Raw genomic sequence first — 10,057 nt, forward strand, 5'->3', positions numbered from 1 at the left:
TGCAACCGGACAGTGGGTGTGCAACCGTACGGGTGCACGATGTAACCGTACGGATGGACTTGAAACCGTACGGGTGCATGTACAATGTACGGATGTAGATCAGTGTTACATTGTTGTGTAATTTGGCTGTTGTCTAGTCGTTAGGCTGCCCGCGTGACTTATGATAATCAGGATGTAAATTCTGAAAATGCATAAGTGTTAGGTGGACTTTTAGTGACACTTTTGTCACTAATTTGCTGTATTGTGCTATTTTGTACTAACGGACAAAAACTAACTTGATTTGCCTTATGTTCAGGTGATAAAGATAAAGAAGAAGCTCAGTGATAGATTATCTGAGCTAGTTGCTGGAATTCGGTGAGTGGGATTATCTCTTGGTGTAGTATAAAGTAGCAAGTTGCGCTACTATGTTTATATTGTTGATAATTGCCATGATTAGTAGTTATGTTGTACAGTTGATAGCAGTTAAGGTTGAAATGCTTTTAGTAGTATTAGTTGTATGTAGTAGTAGTAGTTGATTGGTTGTTTGTGTACAAGTTGTTTTTGTTGTTGTTGTTGGAACCTTGGTCTGTTAGGTTCAGCTCAGAGAGGTCAACCTAGTTGTGGTTGGATCCAGTTGGCTACTGTTTGTTGAGTATAGTGCTGAATGACGCATCACCTGCGTGTGGATTACTATACTGGGGATTCAGTAGTAAGGACTATCGGTAGATTCTACCCTGATCAGCTAGGGTCGTGTGCCCGTACTAGCCGTCGGGTCTCTAGTTGGAGCAAAGTTGCTAGTTGTTAGTTGTTGTGTGTTGTATGTGCTTGTATGAAGCTGTTGTTGTAGGAGTACAAGTTGGTACTATATGCTAGACCTCTTAATAGTTCCATTCACTTAGCCTTGTCCTAACCCCTCACCTCCTCCCTTGCAGGTTCTGGATCTTAGTGCTGGTAGGGACGGGAGTCCGGCTGACGATATGTTTGACAAGATGAACTCTGATTTCTTAACTTTTGTAAATATGTAACTAGTCGTTTAACGTAACACATGTGGTTTGTAATTAAGTAATTAATGAATGATTTGTAATAATTATGTTCGTAATTAACTAAGGGTATTTGTGTAAAGTAAGTCTTTCGCTGTGATATAAAAAAACAGGGTGTTACATTCAGCAACTAGCACCTTTTCTGGTTTTTTCTCCTTCTTATCAGTCTTTAAATTTTCCTTCATTTGGGCCTTCATTGCCTTGTACTTGTTCTTGTACTTTTCAGCTTTTGAAAAAGACTTAGCATGTGATGAAGGTTTTCTGGACATGCATTCAGATGCAAAGTGTCATACTTTCCACAATTATATCACTCAGATTTGGGGCCCTTGACTGATTTACTACCATACCTAGCACTTGGTTTCTTACTCACTTTGTATGGCTTCCTGGTTCTATTACGATTAAATCTTTTGAACTGCCTAGCCAGCAAAGCCATACCTTCAGCAAACACTTCAACATCATCATCATCACTTCTTTCTTCAGACCCAGTACCACTACCCTCATCATCTTCAGCTGCCTCTTCATCTTCTGCCATCAACTTTTGAACCAGTAAAGCCTTTTGAGCTTTCTTTTTAGCAGCAGCAACTAGAGCAGTATCATCTGATTTTACAGATTTTGAAGTGGTGGGAGCGGACTTAAAATTTTCTTTTAAGTTAAGTTCAAGTTTGGTCTCTACCTTCTCATGCTTCCAAAGTGTACCATACAGAGACGACATGTCAAAGTTCTTTAAGGTCTGTGTGGTTATTAAAGGGTCAATAACAGGTTTCCATTTAGTAGGCAGTGAATCAATGGATTTGTTGACCTGTTCAAAATCAGTATATTTGATTTTCAAGGTATCCAGGTCAGCAATTAAGGAGTTAAACCTAGTGAAAGTTTGCTTAAGGGTCTCACTCTTATAGGCAAAGAACATTTCATATTCTCTTTTACAGCAATGATCTTATTTTGCCTAACCTCATCCTTACCATCATATGTTATATCTAGATAGTCTAATGGCCATAGCAGTTGGTTTTCCCTTAATCAGTTTGAACACATATTTAGGTAAAGTTATAGCTATCATGGTTTTGATCTTAGGGTCAAGTCCAACACAACGTTTATCCTCATCCACCCATCTAGATGGGGGAAGAACAACTTCTCTGCCAGGAATGGTAGGAGTATCTGATGTAGCAGGAACACTATTAAGTGTTTCAGTAGGGATGAATGGACCATCAGTTGCAATACCAGGCATGAGTTGGTCAAACGACTCAAGGTGGAATATGAACCTAGCTTTCCAGGTTTCATATTTATCTTCATCAAATTTAGGTGGTCTATTGGTTAAACCATTTTCAAGGTAAGCTGAGTTTGAATATGCAGCCATGAGAGAATTCAGATCCAAGATATGAGATTATCAAGACTGAAGCTCTGATACCAGTTGTTGGTCCCTTGATTAACAACAGAAATATTGAAGGGGGGGTGAATACAATTCTCTTTAATTAACTAAAGTGTTATCACAGTTTAGTATTCAAACGTGCAATTTAAATAAGAGTCAAAGGTAATTTTCAATGATTTTTCTTTATTGATATGAATCACAAAGAATCACAACTGTTCTTGGCGGAATAACGGTTGGTTGAATAAAGATTACACCTAGATTATAGCTATAGAGGATATCTTAAGCTATTACACATTTTGGACTCTATTTAAATAAACCCACCCCGATAAATATTACAATAGTGAATACTTCTATTTATAGTAGTCTTATCATCCATGTAATTGTTCTATTGTCCATTGGTATATAGGATGTCTGTACTTGTGAGGACAACTACATCAAAGAGCGTGCTATTTTCTTTCCTCTTTGGTAGCTAGTTACAGGAACAACCCAATTCGGTTTGGCACCACTATTTGAATAAACAAATAGAATTTTAGGTTCCCTAGGTGTTGACAAAGTATTATACATGTCTGCACATGCGTTAAACTTCTGCATTCCCACGTGGTCTTGTAAGGTCACTTGTCAGCCGCCGACACGTGTCCTTTTCTGTTCAACTTTGTCTTCGACTTCTGTTGAATAGTACAATTGATGTAGACCACTCAGGAAACCACTATGCTTGTAATGGAGCATAGCTATCTTCGTGTAGTATACTGCTTACTAGCTATGCTGGTTCTTCTATGTTGAGTTACTTGATGTTCATGATTTGCTGGGCACTCATCCTGTGCTAAATGAAGAATACTGTGTACCTTGTGATGGTAGACTAGACAACATACTTAAACACTCGACACAACAATAATTGCTGTCTATACATAATTAACCCATGCTGACTGCACATAACATCTTAGTGTACATAATTAATGTTTTTTCATAATTAAATCCTTAATTATTTTGGGGACTCAACATATATATATGGGTTAAGGCTACTCAAGGGCCATATACTTTTTATTTTGTCCCGATGTAGTCCATATACCCAAAAAATACTATTATAGGCCATAAACTTTAAGAAAATGTGTTAATGTAAACCGTTGACCTGATAAATAAGGTTGATCGATTTTGTAGGTTGATCTTAAAAAAAGTATAATTTTTTTTTGTTCCAATGTAAGCTTTATACCAAAAAAAGTACTAAAGTAGTTCACATACTTTCAAAAACTGTATCGATGTAGGTCACATATTTTCAAAAAGTGTATAGATGTAAACAAAAGGTGACTTGTTTAGCCGGTAACAGGTTACCTTTTGTTTACATCGAAACATTTTTACAAAGTTTATTGCCTATAATAGTATTTTTTTTTTGGTATATGAACTACATCGGGACAAAACAAAAAGTATACGACCCTTGAGTAGCCTTAACCCTATATATATATACACACACACTATGGCCCTTGAGTAGCCTTAACCTATATATATATATATATATATATATATATATATATATATATATATATATATATATATATATATATATATATATATATATATATATATATATATATATACGTCTACCCAAAAATCTCGAGGTTAACCCCTTATCCTCAAACACATGAAGGTGTGCCGAACTACAAGTGCCTAAGTGAATCTGGAACCACACGCGATTCACTACCTTCATCTCAACGACAATAGGGATGTCGGAACTACACGAGACATTGTGAATCCGAGCTACACGAGATTAACTAGTGAAGCCGAACTACACGAGAATCACTACCCTAGGCTGCAACAACAACAATGGGAACGTCCGAACTACACGCGACATTGTGAATCCAAACTACACGAGATTCATTAGTGAAGCCGAACTACACGAGAATCACTACCCAATTCATCTCAACAACATCACGGGGTTGACCTACTTGTCAATGTGAATCCGATACACCCGAGATTCACTACCCCAAGGGTGGTAAACCAAAACGCACAAACGTGCCACATACACTCAAAACTCATAGAGCCCATCATCGCACGCACATGTAAAGTGAACCCGAATGCCCGAGGATCACTCTATCTCACCGGCACCCATCCTATGCATACATACGCATATAATATATTTACACTCACCTTAGCGCCTTGATGAACGCAAAGCCAAATCCACAAACCGCCAATGAAAAGTAGGTATTCCATTTATCACATAACAAACAACACAATCAGGGTGGATTACAAACCAACCTAAATTGACACTTAGTGCAATTTTGACCCAATTGCACTTCTAAGCACGAACAAAGCCTAAACTATCCAATAATCACTCGACGCTAGTGAAAATAGTCCTGTAGCGCCAATTAAAGCGAAACAAAAGTATTAAATTCTTTTTTTCCCAATTTGACCCATAAACCCTAATTTTGACCCATTTCAAAATTAGTCTTCCAAATACACCCAAATGGGTTCCAACACTTCCATAATCACCAACACTAGTGATTACACCCACTTTACAAGCCCTACACATGGCCAAGTTGGTTTCCTACCCAAAACCCACCAACAATAATATAAAACCCGATTACTAGCTCCTAACTTCCATTAAAGAGCTACGTGGGTTTTCTCAAGAACCTTTAAGCTCGAACCCTAACATGAACATCAAATCAAACGATTGAAACTCGTAGTTAAAACTTACCACGACAACCACAACGTAGCCATGAATGAGGCGAAAAACTTTAACTCTCGAGCTTTCACCCGAATCGACCTTCTTCTTCCCCAAATGCAACTTTCTCACTCTAAAACCTTGTTTCTATCACTAGGGTTTGAAGAGAGTGTTTGTGTGAAAAAGATGGGATAAAATGAAGATAAGAATGATGTAGAATCAGTTTTGTGGCTAGAAATCCGGCTCCCATGTGAATTTACCAAAAAGCCCCTCATTTAAACCGTTTTAAAATGTATTTCAGCATCAAACCGTGCCTTGAGGCGCGTCGTGGCTCCCAGGCCCGCGGCGCGGCTCCCAGGCCTGCTGCGCGGCTCCCAGACTCGCTGCGTGGCTCATAGTGTATTTCAGCACCAGAACTTGTCACCTAGCCAACCCTGCAGCTCAAGTTAAAAGGCGCAGCGCGGCTATATCCACCGCGGCGCTGCTCGCACCTAGGAAAGGAAATTTGGGATGTTACAACTCTCCCCCCACTTATAATGGATCTCATCCTCGTGATCTAAACCCCATTGCGAAAAAGGAAAATACGCCTTCCTTAACCTTTCGAGTTCTCACGTAACTCCGGACCCTTCGATGTCGTCGTTGCATCCTATAAGTCCCACATCCTTAATACGTAACGTTCTATCCACACAACAAAACTCCACGATTCCTTGGCACACTCTAATTCACAGCTTAAAGTACCATCGCCAACCGACAGCCTATCTGGGTCAGCCGCACCATGCACACAGTGATGGGATTTCTCATAAGCTCTTCGGTAACTCCAACCGAAACACAATCTCTTTCAACTCACCACCCGTCCACCTTTCCCAAGTGAAATTTTACTTTGACCTTCCGTTAAAGGATAATCTTAACACTTCCGCAAGTATAAGTTCTCAATACTCTAGAGAACTCATTCTCAACACGCTCAACACTCACATGCCTTTACACGAGACTATCCAAATCAACGCTTTATGCCCCGCGATTGCTCACCAATGGGACAACTTCTGACAAATCACTAAAACATGCCTACCAAACTGAGATAACACTGTACCCTCTGGGTATATACTCCCCCACTTAGGGCTTTAACCCCATACTTTCACCGCCAAGAGGATAACATCCCGCGGAATTTCAACATTCCTCATTACACATGACCGGTCTCAACGTTGGTCATACACAATAGTTCTTCGTGGACTTACAACGAGGTACTCAACCTTTCAAATCGGTCAAATGTTAACGCCTGCTAAACACCACAATGAACCACAATCGTATCTTTGGGTTTCTCACCGGTATCCAAGTAAAAATTAACCACACCATCAGAGTGGAGCATTTCACTAGCAGGTATAAGGAGGCACCTGACGTAGTGTTATGCAACTCCCATCACTACCACCGAGTCTCAAGAGCTCGACCCTTACGGGGTCTACTCTCGGTGTCACACGTCACCTGACTACTCGAAGTCACACAAATTCAACGAACCTTACGGCTCAACATCCACAAATTTCTAGCGACACTCGCTAGTCACCAACCACCTAGGCTACACAGCTAGCCTAGTAGTCTTCCACTTATCACTAAGGAGATGCTTGGGATCACCAAGACTTGCACCCTTCCAACTTCATCATAACCGTTAACACAATTACCTTCTCATATCAATGCTAGTCAACAATCATGACTCTACTCGCACACGTACGTGGCCGATGAAAGCGCCTCCCAAAATGGCACTACCACGCATACACACACGAAAAACTGGTCGACAAAGAGTGAACAACACTCACCACATACCTTATACGCAAAAGTGGCTGACGAAGAGTGAACAACATTCACCACACACATATCAACCCGCAATCGTGGTTGATATGGCCAAAACGAACGGTTATGTTTTAGTGTGCATTGTCGTTTCATGACCCGTCCTAATCCATCTGGACAAAGTCCATATCGATTATAAACGATTCACAATAGTTGATTTCATTGCGAGGTACTTAACCTCTATATGATACATTTTACAAACATTGCATTCATTTTTTAAAAAGACAAACTTTCATTACATCGAAAGTTGACGGCATGCATACCATTTCATAATATATCCAAACTATAAATGACTTAATAATAATCTTGATGAACTTAACGACTCGAATGTAACGTCTTTTGAAATATGTAATGAATGACTCCAAGTAATATCCTTAAAATGAGCAAATGCACAGCGGAATATTTCTTTCATACCTGAGAATAAACATGCTTTAAAGTGTCAACCAAAAGGTTGGTGAGTTCATTAGTTTATCATAAACGATCATTTTCATCATTTTAATAGACCATAAGATTTTCATTTCTCATAAATACACATCTCATATCAGGCATTTCGCAAACTGCATAGAGATAAAAATCATTCATATGTTGAACACTTGGTAACCGACCTTAACAAGATGCATATAGAATATCCCCCAGTATAAAGCGCGCAGCTAATATTAGGTTCCCTAGGTGTTGACAAAGTATTATACATGTCTGCACATGCGTTAAACTTCTGCATTCCCACGTGGTCTTGTAAGGTCACTTGTCAGCCGCCGACACATGTCCTTTTCTATTCAACTTTGTCTTCGACTTCTGTTGAATAGTACAATTGATGTAGACCACTCAGGAAACCACTATGCTTGTAATGGAGCATAGCTGTCTTCGTGTAGTATACTGCTTACTAGCTATGCTGGTTCTTCTATGTTGAGTTACTTGATGTTCATGATTTGCTGGGCACTCATCCTGTGCTAAATAAAGAATACTGTGTACCTTGTGATGGTAGACTAGACAACATACTTAAACACTTGACACAACAATAATTGCTGTCTATACATAATTAACCCATGCTGGCTGCACATAACATCTTAGTGTACATAATTAATGTTTTTTCATAATTAAATCCTTAATTATTTTGGGGACTCAACATATATATATGGGTTAAGGCTACTCAAGGGCCATATACTTTTTATTTTGTCCCGATGTAGTCCATATACCCAAAAAATACTATTATAGGCCATAAACTTTAAGAAAATGTGTTAATGTAAACCGTTGACCTGATAAATAAGGTTGATCGATTTTGTAGGTTGATCTTAAAAAAAGTATAATTTTTTTTTGTTCCAATGTAAGCTTTATACCAAAAAAAAGTACTAATGTAGTTCACATACTTTCAAAAAGTGTATCGATGTAGGTCACATATTTTCAAAAAGTGTATAGATGTAAACAAAAGGTGACTTGTTTAGCCGGTAACAGGTTACCTTTTGTTTACATCGATACATTTTTACAAAGTTTATTGCCTATAATAGTAATTTTTTTTTGGTATATGGACTACTTCGGGACAAAACAAAAAGTATACGACCCTTGAGTAGCCTTAACCCTATATATATATACACACACACTATGGCCCTTGAGTAGCCTTAACCTATATATATATATATATATATATATATATATATATATATATATATATATATATATATATATATATATATATATATATATATATATATATATATATACGTCTACCCAAAAATCTCGAGGTTAACCCCTTATCCTCAAACACATGAAGGTGTGCCGAACTACACGTGCCTAAGTGAATCTGGAACCACACGCGATTCACTACCTTCATCTCAACGACAATAGGGATGTCCGAACTACACGAGACATTGTGAATCCGAGCTACACGAGATTAACTAGTGAAGCCGAACTACACGAGAATTACTACCCTAGGCTGCAACAACAACAATGGGAACGTCCGAACTACACGCGACATTGTGAATCCGAACTACACGAGATTCATTAGTGAAGCCGAACTACACGAGAATCACTACCCAATTCATCTCAACAACATCACGGGGTTGACCTACTTGTCAATGTGAATCCGATACACCCGAGATTCACTACCCCAAGGGTGGTAAACCAAAACGCACAAACGTGCCACATACACTCAAAACTCATAGAGTCCATCATCGCACGTACATGTAAAGTGAACCCGAATGCCCGAGGATCACTCTACCTCACCGGCACCCATCCTATGCATACATACGCATATAATATATTTACACTCACCTTAGCACCTTGATGAACACAAAGCTAAATCCACAAACCGCCAATGAAAAGTAGGTATTCCATTTATCAGGGTGGATTACAAACTAACCCAAATTGACACTTAGTGCAATTTTGACCCAATTGCACTTCTAAGCACGAACAAAGCCTAAACTATCCAATAATCACTCGACGCTAGTGAAAATAGTCCTATAGCGCCAATTAAAGCGAAACAAAAGTATTAAATTCTTTTTTTCCCAATTTGACCCATAAACCCTAATTTTGACCCATTTCAAAATTAGTCTTCCAAATACACCCAAATGGGTTCCAAAACTTCCATAATCACCAACACTAGTGATTACACCCACTTTACAAGCCCTACACATGGCTAAGTTGGTTTTCTACCCAAAACCCACCAAAAATAATATAAAACCCGATTACTAGCTCCTAACTTCCATTAAAGAGCTACGTGGGTTTTCTCAAGAACCTTTAAGCTCGAACCCTAACATGAACATCAAATCAAACGATTAAAACTCGTAGTTAAAACTTACCACGACAATCACAACGTAGCCATGAATGAGGCGAAAAACTTTAACTCTCGAGCTTTCACCCGAATCGACCTTCTTCTTCCCCAAATGCAACTTTCTCACTCTAAAACCTTGTTTCTATCACTAGGGTTTGAAGAGAGTGTTTGTGTGGAAAAGATGGGATAAAATGAAGATAAGAATGATGTAGAATCAGTTTTGTGGCTAGAAATCCAGCTCCCATGTGAATTTACCAAAAAGCCCCTCATTTAAACCGTTTTAAAATGTATTTCAGCATCAAACCGTGCCTTGAGGCGCGTCGCGGCTCCCAGGCCCGCGGCGTGGCTCCCAGGCCTGCTGCGCGGCTCCCAGACCCGCTGCGTGGCTCATAGTGTATTTCTGCACCAGAACTTGTCACCTA

This window comes from Rutidosis leptorrhynchoides, chromosome 3 (genome assembly GCF_046630445.1).
Source record: "Rutidosis leptorrhynchoides isolate AG116_Rl617_1_P2 chromosome 3, CSIRO_AGI_Rlap_v1, whole genome shotgun sequence".
Lineage (NCBI taxonomy): Eukaryota > Viridiplantae > Streptophyta > Magnoliopsida > Asterales > Asteraceae > Rutidosis > Rutidosis leptorrhynchoides.